Source organism: Protopterus annectens, chromosome 2.part1, assembly GCF_019279795.1.
Source record: "Protopterus annectens isolate FY-2018-M chromosome 2.part1, PAN1.0, whole genome shotgun sequence".
NCBI classification, from domain to species: domain Eukaryota; kingdom Metazoa; phylum Chordata; order Ceratodontiformes; family Protopteridae; genus Protopterus; species Protopterus annectens.
Genome location: NC_056729.1, coordinates 455,034,029 through 455,055,800, shown reverse-complemented (window position 1 = coordinate 455,055,800; position 21,772 = coordinate 455,034,029). Strand labels below are relative to the sequence as shown.

Sequence of the window (21,772 nt, the reverse complement as noted above, 5' to 3'; positions counted from 1 at the left end):
AAAAATTTTAAAAACTTTAAAAGCACAACATGCTGTCATAAAAAAATAAGTAAAAATACCTAATCTCCGAAGCCTAATTTTTACCATAAACAAAGTCTCCTCCGAAACGGTAAAAAATTGCCAAGTCTGTCATAAAACAGACTTGGCAGGCTATTGGGTAAAGTTTTCAAATAGCAATAATCACACCTCAGTAAACCTTCATTGGCTATGATATTAGCACAACACAAAGCTAAAAAAGATAACTAGGGCTCATCCTTCCCTATATTGCAAAGACTTTGACAGCTTGTGGAGACTTTCCTGATGCATTCTGGGATGGAATATGCAAATAATGTCAATTCTTTTCAAAAAGGTTTGCCATGCTTTTTCCTTTGTAAATTTTAACACTCGTTTTACTAAACTGGCATATCGTTCTAAAAGATAAGAATGACACAATAGGTGTTTCACATTACATAATACTGCATTTCTATATATTAGCCATGTTTCCAAAATATCTCATAACACAGAAAAGGTACAGAAAATCTTTAATTCATAATGCTTAGGAGAATTCATAGACACTCTCACAAAAACTTTAGCTACTGCACAATAGCTTAAGATTAACTTTACAAATGAGATTTTTTTAAAGCACAAGAAGAGACATTTTAGAAGATACTCTTATGATAGTAACTTTTTTACTTTGTATTTTAATTAAGCTGATTATCACTGCTATTATGCGATGCTTCTGCTGTCTTAGATATCTGATTATTCTTAGTCAACTCTTATTTTACTATCTAACTCAAAAGTCTGCATCAGATCTGCGGAAAGTTGATTTTTTTCCCTGTCTAATTTGCACTACTACAAATATATTATAGCTTCCATCCTTGGAAGTCTTATAATGACTGAATCTATGTTATAAGATATTCAGAAATCATGGAATGTTATGAATAATTCTATGAGCACATCTATACTACAGCTAGTGCAAAATCATTTTTGCCTTTTTCCATAAAGTCTGAAGAAAGGATTCAACTTTGTCTCAACTTTGCCAACAATGGGCTTTCAGCTACTTAAAATTTTGGGAAATTAATTAGACGACTTTTGAATTAAAAATATCTTGATCTGTAAACCTGGACAGTACCTGCTTAATTACTCCTAAAACTGATCCATACCATTTGTACTCCATCAGTAATCATGTTTAAGGGCCATGTGTCATCCCTCAGCAAACCTATATCTATCATGTTTTTGTGAGTTACAGTATACCTAATTAAATTTAATTGATATTTTTCTTTGGGCTACAAAATATCAATTCTATTTTGCTATGCCTCCTTTCTTCTGCATGTCTCTCTCTAATGCAGCAACCTCACATGATGTCATTTGTGAATTCTCATAGGTTTTCAATACCTATTTACTTTGTAACACCAACAGGATATTACCTCAGTCAACAGACAGCAACCCGACAAATTCCAAGCAATATATCTTTTCAGGGACTATGAGTTTCCTGAAAGCTACGCTTACTCAGAAACATGGGTTCTGAAAATTATTGTACAACAAAAGGTGCATAGGAGACAATGATAAATTCTGTTTTAAACATTCTGATTTCATTCGGTGCAGTTTTCAGAACTGCATATATTGTAGGCAGCTTTTTTTCATCACACACTAAAAAATGCAGAAATATTGTCTTTCTCCCTGAAAATTAGGAAAGGCTGACAAAGAATAAAGTGAGAAATAACTCTAATTTTTGATATTCCTTTTTTTCCTTTTTGCAAAGGGGTAATTACAGCTTAAACCACCAAAGTGAAATGCGGGATATTTTTTTTAAAACAAAACAATGTACCGTAATATTTTCAAATGTGAGGGTGAATTTTTCACTCTACTCAGTTCACATTCATATTGTTAAAGAATCTTTTCTCAAGGTTTTCAATTTCAGTAACAAAACTTTAATTTTATTTTTTTACCATATTTTAATGTTGTACAAAGCGTTCCACAGTTTCTAGCAATATTTGCAGAAATAATTTGAACTTAATTTTAAGCTTTAATTTTCAGAATGATGGAAGTTTTAAATATTTGCCACAATGGTGTTCATTTCAAAAATACAGTTTGCCAGATGTAAGCTCATTATACATCTCATTTCAGGTGCACATAGAGATATAATGTCAAAATGAAACCTTGTGTAACAATGCAGACACAACTGAGTAAATAACATAGTGTTCCTCAGTCATTTTGAGCGATATCAGAAATATGTTATTCATTTCAACTTGCAAAAAACACTAAAATGCAAATCTGCAAATGCAGTAGAGGCAGACAGTTTTACTGCCTCTTTCCCTTTTGTGCAACTACACTATTCTATCATCTCATACTCCTTAAAAGTGTGTAGATTCACGAGTCACGGCATATTTTATTCTATCCAGCTTTTTGATATCTCATAGGATCTGACTCTCTGCTGTGATTCCATTAACAGCTTCTATCCACTGCTTCATAAAGACAAGCCTTTCACAATTGCCGCTACGAAGACTACTTTTCTAAGCTAATTAACTAATGTAATGTTTAAATATACATAATGTGCAAAGCAGGTTTTTTTGCTTAGAAAGAATCCATTGAAAAAAGTATTCCAAACCCTCTGGGAATTTAAAAATGTAACATTTTCAAACACATGCTGTGGTGCCTACACTTTTACACAATGCTTAAGCCTGCTTCATCACTTTGCACAAATATCAATCAACCATCCTGAGGTGACTTAAGTAAGTAAATGTCCCTTCAATCACAGAAGCACAGAGGCCAAGATTTATACTACTATTTTAAATTAAATCAAACTTGGACAAAGCAAAGAAATAGAACTCTGTTTGCTGAATAAATTGATAGGTTCTGTTTCATCCTGTTTTCCATCAAAACGCTGGCTGAACAATACCCCACAGTCTGCATTTTAAATAGACAATCATTAAAATATGGATATCGTGGTACAACAACATGTTGATGGATCCAGAGGTCTACATCCATTTACAAAGTATTTTGATAAATTAAGACTGTTATTTCTACTGCTTACTGGAATATACTTTCGGAAGGTATGTAATGAAATGGGTCTCTTGAAAAATCCTACCCTACTTTAAAAAAATGATATTGCAATGAAGAAGAAAATCTCCATGAAGTACTTTAAAGACTTCACCTTGCCAACATTATTAATACATGGAAATCTATCTGTTATATCTTTATTGCCGCATAAATAAAATAATAAAAAAACAACTTTTTACACCAATATTTAAATAAACAAAAATGAGAAATTAAAAATATGTCATAAAAAATAAGTGTACTTCAATCATCTGTTCTCAAAAATTGAAGTATCAACTTTTAAAAAGCACAACATGCTGTCATAAAAAAATATGTAAAAATACATAATATCCGAAGCCTAATTTTTACCATATACAAAGTCTCCTCAGAAAGGGTAAAAAATTGACAAATCTGTCATAAAGCAGACTTGGCAGGGTATTGGGTAAAGTTTTCAAATTGCAATAATCACACCTCAGTAAACCTTCATTGGCTATGATATTAGCACTGCACAAAGCTAAAAAAGATAACTGGGGCTCATCCTTCCCTATATTGCAAAGACTTTGACAGCTTGTGGAGACTTTCCTGATGCATTCTGGGATGGAATATGCAAATAATGTCAATTCTTTTCAAAAAGGTTTGCCATGCTTTTTCCTTTGTAAATTTTAACACTCGTTTTACTAAACTGGCATATCGTTCTAAAAAATAAGAATGACACAATAGGTTTTTCACATTACATAACACTGCATTTCTATATGTTAGCCATGTTTTTAAAATATCTCATAACACATAAAAGGTCCAGAAAATCTTTAATTCATAATGCTTAGGAGAATTCATAGACACTCTCACAAAAACTTTAGCTACTGCACAATAGCTTAACATTAACTTTACAAATGAGATTTTTTTAAAGCACAAGAAGCGACTTTTTAGAAGATGCTCTTCTGATAGTATCTTTTTTACTCTGTAAGTTAATTAAGCAGATCATCACTGCTATTATGCAATGCTTCTACTGTCTTAGGTATCTGATTATTCTTAGTCAACTCTTATTTTACTATCTAACTCAAAAGTCTGCATCAGATCAGTGGAAAGTTGATTTTTTTTCCCTGTCTAATTTGCACTACTACAAATATATTATAGCTTCCATCCTTGGAAGTCTTATAATGACTGAATCTATGTTATAAGATATTAAGAAATCATGGAATGTTATGAATAATTCTATGAGCACATCTATACTATAGCTAGTGCAAAATCTTTTTTGCCTTGTTCCATAAAGTCTGAAGCAAGGATTCAACTTTGTCTCAACTTTGCCAACAATGGGCTTTCAGCTACTTAAACTTTTGGGAAATTAATTAGACGACTTTTGAATTAAAAATATCTCGATCTGTAAACTTGGACAGTACCTGCTTAATTACTCCTAAAACTGATCCATACCATTTGTACTCCATCAGTAATCATGTTTAAGGGCCATGTGTCATCTCTCAGCAAACCTATATCTATCATGTTTTTGTGAGTTACAGTATACCTAATTAAATTTAATTGATATTTTCCTTTTGGCTACAAAATATCAATTCTATTTTGCTATGCCTCCTTTCTTCTGCATGTCTCTCTCTAATGCAGCAACCTCACAGTGATGTCATTTGTGAATTCTCATAGGTTTTCAATACCTATTTACTTTGTAACACCAACAGGATATTACCTCAGTCAACAGACAGCACCCCGACAAATTCAAAGCAATATATCTTTTCAGGGACTATGAGTTTCCTGAAAGCTACGCTTACTCAGAAACATGGGTTCTGAAAATTATTGTACAACAAAAGGTGCATAGGAGACAATGATAAATTCTGTTTTAAACATTCTGATTTCATTCGGTGCAGTTTTCAGAACTGCATATATTGTAGGCAGCTTTTTTTCATCACACACTAAAAAATGCAGAAATATTGTCTTTCTCCCTGAAAATTAGGAAAGGCTGACAAAGAATAAAGTGAGAAATAACTCTAATTTTTGATATTCCTTCTTTTGCTTTTTGCAAAGGGGTAATTACAGCTTAAACCACCAAAGTGAAATGCAGGATATTTTTTTAAAACAAAAACAATGTACCGCAATATTTTCAAATGTGTGGGTGAATTTTTCACTCTACTCAGTTCACATTCATATTGCTAAAGAATCTTTTCTCAAGGTTTTCAATTTCAGTAGCAAAACTTTAATTTTTTTTTTTACCATATTTTAAATGTTCCCCCGGATTCAAGGCCAGTGTGAGGCTTGCGCCGGCCGTGCAGCGTACAACTGGTGTAGCACCGCCACATGCATAGTAATGAGTGTGCGCTGCAACCACAACCACGTGCATAGGGCACGTGTGCGAGTCCAGGGAGCCGAACTAGGATGCGCTCGGAGGCGTGGCCAAGCCGGCAGGCGATGAGCAACCGAAAGTGCTGACTCTCACAGGCCGCCTGCAATAGTAACCGCACCTACCAGTGTCCGTGGACAATGAAACGTATGCAGAGTATGCAACATAGTACCCGCCCACACAATATGGAGAACCAAACATAAATGCACGAAGTACAGAACGTTCCCGTTCATGGAACAAAGGATACTTGGAATACCGTGTCCGTCATGCATTGCACTGTCAGCAGTCATACCCAGTGGAGGTGTACTGCATCATGTCAGCGCGCCGCAACTACACATGACTAGCCCCATGGGCATGGTCACCAGCAGTCCCACAGTGGTAGTGATAGTACACAGCTGGGCAGTCGTGGCCATATAAACACCAGAAAGAAACTAGACATCCCAAACACACACAGACATGTGTATAGTAAAATGTGCTAGACACAGCAACGTAACTGTCGCATACACATAGGATGGCATATGCCGAACCGGAATATCCACAAGCAGAACCCATGCATGCAAATGTAATACACAACAACCCCGTCATAGCATGTAACCCGCACCCATGTCTGAATGTCCACCTAATCCAGCTAGCAGCCTTACGCAGCTGCACACCTACACAGACCGGGTATACCCCATATGTAGTAGGATGTAATGTCCTAGGCAGTGACAGGTGTGCAAATATGTACCCCACATGTCAACATCCCATCCCAGGTACTGAAGTCCAAATGGCTGCATGTGAATGTGTCGGCAAAATGTGTACATCCCGTGTGTGTTTACTGACCTGTCGAAACCCCATATGTGTTCACACGCCACGGTGTCCCATAACTGTACACATCAGGACAAAGCAGTATGTGCAGCCACGGTACTGATGATTAGCTATGCAGACATGCCAAACACAATACACAGGGTGGAACAGCCGTCCACCAAGCAGGTCACCCCAGCAGGGTTGCCACATGCACAGATTGTCAAGGTGGGGCATCACCCGTAGATATGTGTGGTTCTGTACAGTAAAACACCCACGGCCAATGCAAAGGATAGAATAACACGTATATGCCAGAATGAACGGTTATTTCATAGCATGTGAATAGCTTAAGCTAGCCAATATAATAGTCATGTGTGCCAGATACGAAATGCCTGTAACATGCAAGTAGTAAGGAAGGTAAGAAATACACAACTGCGTTAATATCACAGGACATATGGCACGTGCAAGTGTCGACGCAGGACACAAATGTCCATAATGGGGCCCCCCGCACAGAGGAACAAGTGCCAACCCCAACCCCCACCGAGGTATCGGCAGTATAAATACAACCCAATGACACACCAACACCACCGTCCAACCCATGACAGCAACAAAAGCTGGACAAAGACTAACACGATGCGTGCACAAATAGGGACACGTAATCGGTGCCCTCACAACTGTCAACAGGCCACCGAATAATAGTATGTACATACGCATGAAATGCTGCGAAGGATGTGTGGTAGTCCCCAGTATCACAGAGGTGCGTTACATACACTGTAACCAACCGTCACTTATGTTCACTGTACACAGCATACCTGCAGGTAATACATAGTCCAGTCATGTGCTACATAAATATCCACGTATGAATGATGACAGGGGATAGACAATTGTGAATGGGAACAACGCACAACAGGGAATATGTATGATAACCGGCACCACCCACAGCATTGTATGACAACAGCATAAGCCATTGTCGGTTGTCCAAACACCCGTGTCTGTGAACATGGAGTGAATATTATAGCAATAACCCATGCCTGGGTGTGGGTAATGCTGGATATACCCACGGTTGGCGTGGTGTGGTCCCGAGGGCAAAGCCTGAGGGACCAAACAAAGGCAACCGTGGGTAAATACAGCATTACCTACACCCAGAAGTGAGTCATTGCTATTATACCATGACACCATTTAAGAAAATAAACTATTAATTCCCCTACATAATGGCATAGTATTCCTGTCTGCTGCCCAGCCGCAGATGTCTGGCATCCGCGGCGGTGCTGATGTACTGCACGAGATGTCCTTTGCGAATGTCAAAACCGTCTCACTATATTACACCCAGTTAACACAGCAAAACACTGCAAAACAGCAACGGAGAGCTTGCTGTCCCCGTTGCTTTGTTGTACAACCTGTCACGCTATGTTAAATGTGTGTAGCATAGCGAGACTGCCTCAAAGTAAGCAACGTACATCTCCTTGGCTCAGTTAAAGCTGGCACGCTATGTTAAACCCATGTAACATAGCGAGACAGGTTTGAAATACCGAGGTATACTAATGGAAATAGGTCCTGGTGACCGGACCGTTTGCCATTACTATAACTCGATCTACAACGGGCATGCTGGCCAAGCAGCGTGCACGGTGTGGAATAATGGGGGGGTGATGGTATAATAAACATGGACAAACCATGTCCATGTGCCTCATCTGACATTTGTACACGGTCAGGGCAGTTCTGTACACTAGGCAGACAAAACCAAACCCAGAGCACCACAGGAACACCCTGACAATCAAAGACCTGTATGCGTTGGGGCTATAAGCCCCTGTGATCTGAATATCCCTGCGGTTACGCCATATGCATCCTGGGTCAAGAGCATTAGGGAATAGGGAATGTGTAACATGTAGTACCACACTTTTCCCAGCAGGAGAATGGATGCCAGTGACGTAAGTGAGTGCGGGGGGGATATGCAAATGTAGCGATGTACCATGGGTATGCATATAAATGAGACAGAACAGCAAACGTGTAGTGGTCACAGCAACCGGCCAACGTGAATGCAGTCCCGTTTGAATTACGACTATAGAACATATATATGTGAATGTATAATTAATGCGTCTGTGCCACAAAGACAGTTACATATGTAAAGGTGAAAATGTGTTCCGCATACGTCCACTAACCGGAGCAGAGATATGTTACTGGAACAGTCACAACTAATACAGGCCACGTAAGCACACAGACTCAGTAAACATATGTAACCCAGAATACTGATATGCATGTGCGCCTGCGCGTAGCCCACAATGAAGAAATGCAAGTGCGCCTGTGCGTGTGCGAGCCACTCACAGCAGAGTAACTTAATGCTGTTTACCCCCACGTTAGTTATACATGTCTCAAAACTGTCAGCATCTGAAAGTATGGAACCGGACAATGCCATGCAAAGTACTGGTACAAATAGTGTGAAACACATGATATGTGCTAAGACAAACATAGAAAGTGGATAGAATAACGGGTGTGTTAGTAGCAGGGATTGACGAAGGGTATGCATTTGTAGCCTGGCCTACCTGTCAGAAGGTGCCACCGTAAGTCTCACATGAAATGCCAGCAAATTGACAGATAGACACAGGTCAATATAAAACACACCTAAGATAAAGGGCCAACCATCCGTACACTCCGCCAGTATCTATACAGTGGAAAGGTATGGTATGGTAATAGATGTGTGTACACACGTAATCCACAGACATTAACAAAGCAAGGTACGAAACGAGGAGTTTACATGTATATATGTACACACAACAGACCTATGTCCCGTATATCTGACACATGGATATAAATATGCCAAGTAATAGATATTATGGGTAGTCAAACAGACATCCACGAATGGGGAACATACAGCAGCAGTCAAAATCACTGGCCAGAAAGTGACAGTCCAGCAAGTTCTACACTTTAAACATGCACACTGGTGTCCATTGTAGGACTCCAAAAATTTATCCATTCGCAGCCCCTGCTACGATTGACGCAAAGGAAGTGTCATCCGCAAATACGAATCAGCTATACATGCACTAAAAGCAGGTGCAAGGGTGATGACACATGTGTCCATGACATGCAGGACATATGAACAGACATCCCTAGAGTGGGGAGTGCAAATAAGTGCGTCCACATCCCAGTACCGCACACATTAACCATGTGTAATGTGTACCATAGAAGGTTGCAGGCATGGGAACCTGGGTATGCAGAAATGGGCCTAGTCGTTGTTTGGCAGAGAATCCGTAGGCCCGCCCCGTGGGATGGATGTGGGTATAGCACATGCCTTTACCCCCACTAATGGTGCAAAGCACCCACCGGATAATGCGGAAAGCAGGTTGGAAATATGTACAGCCCTATATCAGTGTCCTGCAGGGGATTCCCATGGATGGACATGCGTACGACCAAGATGGTACCCATAACTAGAAAACTGTCAGAATAACACAGCTGCAGTAAGGCATAGTACAGGAAATACAGATAGGGACCATACTATAAAATCCCCATGCAAAGTCAGACCGTTGTGCGAATACTGGCGTAGCCATGAATATGGATGTTATGAGTGTCAGTAATCATGCAATGGAATTAGCGGTCACTATCACCTACCGCACAGTCCGGAATGCCTAGGCAGCAAGCAGCTAGGAAGGCACATCACTATGTGAAACGGAACAAGGGCAAAGGCCGAACCGTCAGGGCGTGTACACATAATGACAACAGGTCAAGGGTATGAGGAGCTAACCTGTCCAAAATACATGTACTGTACCGGTGATAGTAGGTGGACAGGTGAGAAGACAGCAGGACAAATGTGCAAACATGTAGAAGTCATACCCCGGACATTGTGAATGACAACGTATGCCCCGCGAAGGTCACTGTGGAAGGTAATCAGAACCGTAATCAGAGGTAAAGTGTCCCCCAGGGTGTCATGAAGTGTCAACATAACAATTACCAGGCCCCCATGGTCGTACGTGAGCCCCGCCACTGACGGAAAGCGCAAATACGACACACACATATGGTACATGAAAGACCAATTAGTGTGGATAAGCAGATGTAGACCTGTGTGAGGAATACAACTGTCTGTGTGGGTGTGTCGTGCAAATAGAAGGTAATGTCATGTGGTCTGTCATGCCGCCATACACTGTCTGTGTATTGTAGTCAGACAGTAGGTATGTTGTATCAGACACATACCCTGCAACTGCCCAGATGTACGCAGACTGTGTAGAAGTCTGCCTCATATGTGTCCTGTGTTCCACGTAACAGTAACAGTCCGGCGCCCTCATGATAACTGATGACAGGAAACGACAAACATGCGATGAAGACACCAAATCAGACAGAAATGCCATACGCATGCATAACATATCACTGTGCCCACTATCAATGTTTCTAAGAGCAACATGTCATGACTGGCCCTGAGTGTCCCACTATCACATAAGGCCTTGTCCAAATATGCGCTCCTTGAGGTGGATTGTTATGAACAGACACAGATACATGTGTGTGTGGAAACATTATTATCCACTGCAAGAAGAGGTAATGTGCTGCAGTAGGAGGGGCAGTACTGTCTGCAGGTATGTGCTGAAATGCCCATTAAACAGCAGTCTACATGGATCACCTATATTGGCGACACCTGCACAGATGATTGTAGTGGGACATACACACGACCATGCACACAGCTCAGATAGACATACACACACCATAAACAGGCAATGATACACAAGGTCTATGGCGTGTACGGGTACAGTGACAGTACAGCAAGGATAGCTGTCTGCCAAGATATACAGCAGATGTCTCTAGGGTGTGTAACACCTCCAGGAACGCGGACGTTGCATGGACAATGTGTGGATTTGCATCGTACCACATTGCTATGTGTAAGCTGTGCAAATATGCGATACATGGGACAGACAGCTGTCCATGCAAGAGCAGTGCTATGGGCATAAAATATGTATATATATATATATATATATATATATATATATATATATATATATATATATATATACATCGAGAGAGATACAGACAGACACATGTGGCAAGGCCAGTAGTGGAGCCTACACATCACTACCCTATCACACCACAGCAGGACACACATAGAGAACACGCTATGGAGGTCGCTAACCACGGGAGACACACAGGCAGTCCACTAGCTGCGTCTCAACATCCGCAAACACAGAGATGTCAGCAGGATATATGTGTGTTGCGAAGCATCTAAAACCATACCTATGAACCCATGCGGCTGTGAGCATAGACACACACGCACACACACAGCTGGCAGGCATGGGAATTGACCTTACACCGACCTACCCCATCGCACGACAGTATGACATAATTACAGAACGCGCTACGTGGAGTACTGAACACAGCACTGTCAGAGGCATACGTCTAGGTGGGTGACATCATCCGCAAAGGAATAGACGCCGATAGCAAATGTATCATGTTGTGAAGCGTCTAAAAGCATTACTGTCGCCAGAGGCAGCTGGATACACACACACACACACACACACACACACACACGGGGAAGGGCCGGGAGTTGAACCTACACCTACCTACATGAACACACTACAGCATGATGCATTTACAGAACACGCTACCAAGATTACTGAGCACAGCACCGTCAGAGGCATACTTCTAGGTGGGTGACATCATCCGCAAAGGAATAGACGACGATAGCAGATGTATGTGTTGTGAGGCGTCTAAAAGCATCACTGTGCACAGAGGAAGCTGGAAACACACACACACACACACACTTGGAAGGGCCGGGAGTTGAACCTACACCTACCTACATGAACACACTACAGCATGATGCACTTACAGAATGCGCTACGAGATTACTGAGCACAGCACCGTCAGAGGCATAACTCTAGGTGGGTGACATCATCCGCAAAGGAATAGACGCCGAGAGCAAATGTATGTGTTGTGAGGCGTCTAAAATCATCACTGTCCGCAGAGGCAGCTGGAAACACACACACACTTGGAAGGGCCGGGAGTTGAACCTACACCTACCTACATGAACACACTACAGCATGATGCATTTACAGAACACGCTACCAAGATTACTGAGCACAGCACCGTCAGAGGCATAACTCTAGGTGGGTGACATCATCCGCAAAGGAATAGACGCCAATAGCAAATGTATGTGTTGTGAGGTGTCTAAAAGCATCACTGTCTGCAGAGGCAGCTGGAATCACACACACACTTGGAAGGGCTGGGAGTTGAACCTACACCTACCTACATGAACACACTACAGCATGATGCATTTACAGAATGCGCTACCGAGATTACTGAGCACAGCACCGGCAGACGCATACTTCTAGGTGGGTGACATCATCCGCAAAGGAATAGACGCTGATAGCCAATGTATGTGTTGTGAAGCATCTAAAAGCATTACTGTCACCAGAGGCAGATGGAAACACACACACACACACACACCACACACACACACGGGGAAGGGCCGGGAGTTGAACCTACACCTACTTACATGAACACACTACAGCATGATGCATTTACAGAACGCGCTACCAAGATTACTGAGCACAGCACCGTCAGAGGCATACTTCTAGGTGGGTGACATCATCCGCAAAGGAATAGACGCTGATAGCCAATGTATGTGTTGTGAAGCATCTAAAAGCATTACTGTCGCCAGAGGCAGCTGGAAACACACACACACACACACACACACACACACACACGGGGAAGGGCCGGGAGTTGAACCTACATCTACCTACATGAACACACTACAGCATGATGCATTTACAGAATGTGCTACCGAGATTACTGAGCACAGCACCGTCAAAGGCATACTTCTAGGTGGGTGACATCATCCACAAAGGAATAGACGCTGATAGCCAATGTATGTGTTGTGAAGCGTCTAAAAACATTACTGTCGCCAGAGGCAGCTGGAAACACACACACACACACACACACACACACACACACACACACCAGACACACACACGGGGAAGGGCCGGGAGTTGAACCTACACCTACCTACATGAACACACTATAGCATGATGCATTTATAGTACGCGCTACCGAGAATACTGAGCACAGCACCGTCAGAGGCATACTTCTAGGTGGGTGACATCATCCGCAAAGGAATAGACGCTGATAGCAAATGTATGTGTTGTGAGGCATCTAAAAGCATCACTGTCTCCAGAGGCAGCTGGAAACACACACACAAACACACACACACACACACACACTGGGAAGGGCTGGGAGTTGAACCTACACCTACCTACACAAACACACTACAGCATGATGCATTTACAGAACGCGCTACCGAGATTACTCAGCTCAGCACTGTCAAGAGGCATACTCCTAGGTGGGTGATATCATCTGCAGAGGCAAGGATGCCGATAGGGAATGAATACAGAGTGAGCAGTCACACAGCATGTTACTATCCCAAGGTGGATGTACAGTAACACGGCAGTGCTGCACTCGGGAATACTAACTATCTACAGAGCACTACATCATGAAATGGATACGGGATGCACCACAGACAGTACACCCTTTGAGAGAGCAACCTGTGTGCATGATGTAGGTATCCATTGTGGCATAGCAACTACATATAACTTGCCTGGACTGCCACCATGGCTATGCAGGATGTCATTGGCCATGGCTACATGCCTAGTATCAGACGTCAGTGCCAAATGTACTGTGTCTCCATGCATGGCGTACTGGGCATGCTCACACACTTAGCATTTGCAAAGTGCAGACATGCATACACATGGAGTGTAATCATGAAAGGGCAGAGTGTGGAACATCCTGTGTGTCCACCTACACAACAGCAAACTGGGCATGCTCACACACATAGCATTTGCTACGCGCCATCCAGCATGCAGACGGAGTGTACACACTGCAGGTCACAGTAAGGTAAACCTGTCCACACGCACAGGGTGGTCACACATGCAGTTACTCGTACACACACAGATGACATCACAGGCGTCACGGGTGCAGGTCACACATGTACACACTGTAGTGAACACTGTAGCTGCCATGCCAGCACCATGTCATCGGTGCAGCAGTATGCCACATGGTCCAACAACAGCATGTGACACATGTCCACAGGTCTGTATAGCAGTGTACACCAGTTGTGCAGAGCACACATGTACTACCAGTGATCCAACATGTGTGATGTAGTCCACTCATATCAGTATACATGGACATGTCTGCTCCACACATACCACGGCCCTGACACAGCTGTGACACATGACTGCCGCTGTACCACAGTGAACCACCATCCGGATACATCATACATGTGAATGTCTGGATGTGTGCATGGACTGCACACATGACACATACATAGCCTGTGCTGTACCACATGCATAGCACCGGCGTACATGGCGCTACACACACGAATGGAAGGTGGACTCATGTCTGTGGTATGCTCCCACTAGAGGGTGTAGCGGTGTTGACTGGGACACATATCCTTGTATTGTTTGCCTGTGACAGCTGTGATACCATACCACAGTCCATGTGTTATGTATGTCAACACACATGTCAAAACGTAGTAATGCATACACACATGGCAACAGGAGACACATGTGACACATGTACTGTGCATGGAGCAGCCATGCATGAGCAGTGGCCAATGTCCATAACATAGTTGCAGAACCCTACCACATGCGTACCCATCATAGGGGCCATTATATGGTGGCATAGGAACAGCACGTATGGAGGTATGTGTGGACATCATGTGTATAAACACCTGTCTACATGCATGTGTGCAGGTGGTGGCTCACAGGTGTGTCACACACCATCCTACCCTGCCATGTGCATACAGTATGCTATGTCGCTGTTACATGACAGTGCTGACATAATGCATACCCAGTGTTCAGGTGTCATTGACTGTATGTCACATGGCAACTGTATCACCTACCACCTCCCAAGTGCACATATCGGCACATCTGCCAGATACGGTGTTGGTACACATAATGCACTACATACCTCTGCATGCCTGCACACGTATCATATGGCGGGTGTAGTATTCCCAGCACTGACATGTGTGCATGAATGTGTGCCCATGTATGCCACATATCGGGGGGAATATGTCCCACATGCTACACATCCCTGTACACCATAGTACAGGTCTGTACATACCTCAGTGTGGGGTGCATGGATTGGGATGGTGCAGTACATGCAACACATTGTCTCTCCATGTATACATGTGTGGTCACCACAATGTGTGTGTGTCAACATGTTTGTATGTCTGCTGCTTGGTGTGAGGGTGTATGCAAATATACTGTTGTGAACGGACACTAACCACACAGGGTGGCCATCCCGTACTGGTGCTGCATTGCACAACCCTGTCGATGCCATAGGTGTGAGCCATACTGGCCACCTGTGCATGTCCGCACCCTGTGACATGGCATGTGGGTGCATAGTATTGTGAGGGTGCTGACCACACAGGCAGGTGTCCCCATCTGCACACTATGGGGTGTGCATCATAGTGGTGTACACCCCGCGATCGCGACCATATACCTGTACTGTTACAGGGTCTTACTGCTGCACAGCATGCACCACAGCTGACAGGTGACACCTGACATCAGTGGCCAGCACGCTGTGTATGACACCTGCACCATGTCACCATACCTGTACTATGTACTGCTATGAATGTGACGTCTCTGTCCACTGTAGCCTGTGGCACTGACCACATGCGTCAGGTGCAGTATATGTGCAGACATGTGTGTCATGTAGGTGTCCAGGCAGGTTGCGGGTACATGTAGTATGCTGATATTGCCAGATGTGCCTGTGGGTAATCCACAGCTACATGTGGGGGATCGATAACAGTGCTCCCTGTAGGCACATGCGAGTACACCATAGGATGGATACAGGTTATCAGAACCCACATGGTACGACACATGTAACCGTCACACATACCGTGAACACATCACAATGCATGCTGCACCTGCACTACATGGTATGTCTGCTGCATGTTGACAGTACACATCCCACATCACATACGCATCTGTCAGTCTTCACACACAACCACTGCAACATACACATCCCATGCTATGCATACACAGGTATCACATAAACCTCTCACTATCCTGTCCACCCTGTGCATCAGAATATATTTGCATAACCCTGCACCGATGGTGTGGATGACAGGGATGTGGCAGAGGCTTCATCATATGCACAGGGTGATATTATGCCAGGGGCATAGGCTGCACCAATGGATAACATCATGTTTGTGTGTAAGGGCCGGTGAGTTTACTGGGCATGTCTGTGCAGAATGCATGTGGATGTGGTGGAGCCCTACAGTTGTGTCTGCTGTGTGTGGGTATGTGTGTACACAGTTCAGCCATATGTGATGCCTACATGGGGTATAGTTGACAGCCCCATACTGTACAGTGCAGGTTGTATGGCTCACTGTGTCCGTCCGCGGCCATGTGACCCGTGCCTGCCTGGGGTTGCATGGGCACTACCAGGTGGAGGTATAGAGTGGCTACTGTCCAATGACACATGTCCACTGGAACCGTGTCCACGATGGGACCGGCCAGGGCCATGTCCACGTGGCCTGCTGTGTCCTGGTGTGGACAGTGCAGCACCAGCTGCACTGCTACTGCTACCGGCACTATGTGGGTGGGCATGAGAGGTGGCACGCACACGTCGACCTACACTAGGCGGTGTTGCTGGCCTACACCCACGTGTCCTATGCCTCACCCCTACCAGGTGTTCCAGGACAGACAGCTCACGCTCGTGGATTGCCATGCCTCGGTCGAGGATTCCAACCATTTCACCTAATTGCCTATCCAGTACATTAGCAATCTGCTGTTGAGCATTCGCCAATGACTGGATGTTGTCATTTAGGGTACGGATTGCAGCCCTCTGCAGCCTCTGCCCTTCTTGGTTCTGGCATTCTGCACGTGCCTGTGCCGCCATTACAGTCTGGAACATGCGTCTGGTGATACCAGCTGCTGCGCCCTGTACTGCAGGTGCATGTCTGCCAGAGGTCCTCCTACGAGCAGCACCAGCCACATGCCTGTGTGGCACCTTGCCAGTCATTACACTGGCAACATGGTGTGAGGGCACACCTTCTGTAGACACCACACATACCTGTTCAATGCCAACAGACGCCGACTGTCCTTCCTCTATGGGCAACGGTGATGTGGTATGTGTTGGCATCAGAACCGTGTGCGGGGATGAGGGGGACATAGGTGGGATGGTAACCAATAGCGCAGATTCTGCCCCTGACAACCCTGCCTGTACCTCATGCATATGGTCATCACCGCTAGTATCTGTGTGGACACTAACATCAGATGGACCGCAGGAGGGTAACGCACCTACACCACCTGTGAATACAAAGACATACTGTAAGGTACATTACACACAGACGCACACACACACACACACACACACACACACACACACACACACACACACACACACACACACACACACACACACAGACACACACACACACACACACACACACACACACACACACACACACACACACACAGACACACACAGACACACCATGCATGTGTTATTGCAGATGGCATGCAGCATTCCTGCACTACAGCACAGGGACTTCAGCTCAGACATTAATAGTGTTAGTATGCATACCACCCTGGGGTGCACACTACATCACGCATGTGTAGTATCAGTAGGCATGCAGTACACACAATCATGGTAGTTTGCATGCACCTCTGTGATACACCATGTGGCCACAAACAGGTTAACAGTACACATGGCTGACGTTACCTTGACATGTAATCCTCTGACATGGGCAGTAACATGTCTACATGTGTGACACAATGGTGTCCTGCCACATACACCGCATCATAATGGGCTTCACAGTGCAGTGTTGTGTGTATAGCCTACAGATAGAATGCATGTTTAGCACATATGTATGTGCAGGTGTGGTTAGTGTGACCCATGTACATAGCTATACAGTGTGGAGTACAGGCACTGTGCCACTGCATGGCAACATGATGCATGTATGTTGCTGTGCAATGCATAATATGGATGCATTGCATTGCCATGACTGCAACACAGTCATGCTGTTCCACAGCACGTATATGGTAGACATCGGTGACACCTCCGGTGGCTGCAGACAAGCATTCCGGTTGTCCGGTGTAACACATCGAATGTACAGGTGGTCCACTATGGCTATGATTGCACTATGTGTGGACAATGTGCAACGGGGTCTATCCACATCAGCCGTACTGTGTGGCAACATGCCTGTGGCTATCACCCATGGCCATGTGTGAATGGGTCTTGGACAATTGTGTGTGATGGGCATCATGTACACATGTCTGTGGTGTCCCATGTGACATACACCCATACATGTCGGAGGTGTCACAATGCACAGGACTATGTGGAAAACAGTGTGGATGTTTGTTATGTCAGGTGTAGGCATGTGATGGTGAGTCAATATTGCAGACAGAACACCACAAGCTTGGGACATGTCGGGTGGTGTGTCACAATGTGTGCACACAATGCAGGGGCATATGTCACGTTGGCAACACTTGTGTGCTGCCCAGATCACTGCTCACTGTGTGGTACTCTGTGCATACCATGGATGTTGTTCCAATGCATACTACATATGCATCCATTGTAGAACACCTCCACCGTTGTATGCATAGCTGACCGCACATATCACATTGACAGGTACCGTGGTGTCATGCCGGTGTATGATAACGGTTGTATCTACTGCACACGGGTGGCATGTGTGTGTCTGGTGGTGCAACCTGTATAACGTGACTTGAACAAAACCCAGGTGTGCCTGTTATACCTGGCCACATGGCAAATAACTCTACACTGTAACATGCCTGATACTGACAACTGTCTCACCTGCGACGGACCCCTGTCTGTGCAACATGCCAGAGGTACCTGTATAGGGGCGACACAACAGTATAAACATTAGCCATGACTGTATGACAGCCACAGTTCGCACTGTGCATGTGACATCATGTACCTGTGTGATAGCATATGGTATGCACACGTCTGCATACACAATGTAGCATACTGTAGTATGCGGCTTGTGTGCCCATATACCTGGCATGTGCTGTTACTTTACATGATGTACAGTGACACCTGCAACTACACTGGATATCATACTCATATGCAAGACTGACTTACCAGGCAACTCCAGGCTCATTGGTTGGGAGACACCCACCTCCACGATGGCGGCTAGTGTTTCAGCATGCTGTTCCTTGGGTGTCCCCAGACTGGCAAGGAGCTCCTCTGTGTGTGTGAGTGGGGGCTGGGTTGGTGGCCCACCACCTGTTCCACCTTGTTCTCTGGCGATTGCAGTGGCACGCTGTTTTGCATGCCGTATGAGGTCCATGCAGTGTTGGCGTACCTGCTGGTAGGTGCAGTTGTTACCACCGACGTCATTCACCCTCCTGCACATATCCTGCCACAGGTCATCCCGCTGCTGCGCTTGCTGTGGTACATGGCTAAACAGCACGTCATAGTTGTCATGGAGCAATGGTATGATTACTTCATCCTCCTGGCGGCTGAAGGCTGGAAGTCGTGAACGTGGCATTATCTGTAAGACATAATGATGGTGACAGGTCACACTCACACTGATGTACTGGAATACCGCTGAACATACATTGCTATGACATGTACAACATCTACACAGTAATCTCTGAGATGCATCATGACACTAACACTGCTGATGTGTTGCTGTCACACCTGTCACACCGTTATGCAGTGGCTAGCATATCTCTGTCATCTCACACTGTACATACTCCATGTATATGGTAACCTGCTGTGGACATGTGTACCTGCCTGCACCTGTGTTCTTACCAATCTGCACCTGGCACGATGTGTCCACAGTTCTACTGTTCACCTGGATGCTGTGTATATGTCACATGGCATCACAGACGCAGCCGTTATGGACGTCAGCAATGGCACTGCACACATACACATGGACACCTGTACATGCATGTGTTTTGCCATATACATCTACTCAGCACTGTACGGGTGTTGAACATCCTGCCACGGCTCGCCTGTATTGCACATGTGATACACATGGGACAATGTCTAATCATATGACATGTGCAGGGATGGTCGAACATAGCATGTGCACACGCATGTTGTACACACTGTCACACAGCACTTGTGACACCACAAGGTGCATCAGTGTCACATTACTGATCTGGTCAGTTGATAGTGCATGTGCCATGTGGCCATCGCACCATGTATGACTGTGATGGCACGTGCAGCCTTGATGGACAGGGTTGCATGGTATGGCAGGGTATACCACATAAATGTCACAGGGATGTGTCCAGCCTGTGGAATACCAGTATTTGGAGGGTTGCTGTCCATTCCATATGTCATTTATATGGGTATATGGACATATCGCATGTCCATCATCATGGTGTGGACAATGTCCTTCTGCAAGGTAGGCAGCATGCTGCATGGTGGGGGTGTGTCTGGTGCATGCTGGTATCGCACACCCATGCATAAACATTACCCCAGACAGGTGCTATGTGCTGTAATATTATTCAACACAGTGCTGTATATGCCCGCACGGTGATATCCCGTGCACATGGATGGTAACCCGACCTGACATGGGTACCTCATATGTCTACATCCTGTGCCTGCTGTCACCACCATGTTGGCGGGTGCACCGCACAGCACCATCCCTTCCACAGTGACCATGGTGTTGAGCACATCCGAGGTATTCATTTATGGGGACGGGGATGTCCACATAGCAGTGGCAATGCTGGTATCATCCATCAGACCATACACTTATGAAACACACCTCACACACACAGCCCATTCAGTATGTTGTTTGCAACACTGACACAGCTATACTGCTAGGCCAGGTCCATTCCCAGCCGTACATACAGATGCATAACATGTCTCTCTGTGGTATGGCCTACAATGATGGTGGGGTTCAACACATACCATGTTCGACTGTAGCTGGCGCTGATGTTCTGTGCACATGTCGACACATTAACCCTGTTCTACTGTAGCCAGCGGTGATGTGCTGAGCACATGTCAATGTTGCACATTGTGTTGGTGTCTGTCTGTCAACAGGCCACTGGTGGAACACGCAAGGGTATTTATAATCAAATATACATGCCGCCCTGTACAGCTGTACTGCTAACATCTCAGGTGGTCATGTGTCATGGACATGCACACCTTACCCGGAAAGGTGTAAGTGCATTGCCACCCGTACTCATCACCTCTTGTGGGTTGCTATTATCCAACACCCTATTTGTATTGTATTGTCAAGCTATGCACCTGTGCAGGACATGTGAGCATGTCATGCGCTACTGTGTACCTTTGCACCCATTGCACAACATGTCACACAGGTACACTGGCAGTCATACACTACACAGCTTGCTGATGGTACGACAGGTGTTGTACACACTTAACACATATCCTGTGGGACATGGCCGTATGTACAGGCATGTCCAACCGTCACGTACCGGTGCTACCCCTATATGACGGATATGTCGTACATGTGGCAATACAGCAACTGTCACATGTACTGCAATGCCCCTACCACCGTACAGCAGTACTGCCTGTGGGAGTTGTGCTTCTGCATCCATGCTGTGCCCATAGCTGTCAGTTGTACATCATTACATGCAATGTACCTCATTTGGTGTTCTAACGGGTGCATGTTCATCACGGCACCACATTGGAAGGGTCAGTCACACAGTCACTGTTGTACACGGT

At 44.8% G+C, this 21,772-nt stretch overlaps 2 non-coding genes across 2 annotated transcripts; both read right to left on the bottom strand.

Annotated features, from left to right (window-relative positions):
* Window positions 1-95: 95 nt before the first annotated feature.
* LOC122795146 lies at window positions 96-231 on the bottom strand. Its single transcript, XR_006363755.1, has one exon. It is a non-coding gene; the product is annotated as a U4 spliceosomal RNA (small nuclear RNA).
* Window positions 232-3,395: 3,164 nt separating this feature from the next.
* Window positions 3,396-3,531, bottom strand: LOC122795151. Its single transcript, XR_006363759.1, has one exon. It is a non-coding gene; the product is annotated as a U4 spliceosomal RNA (small nuclear RNA).
* Window positions 3,532-21,772: the final 18,241 nt, after the last annotated feature.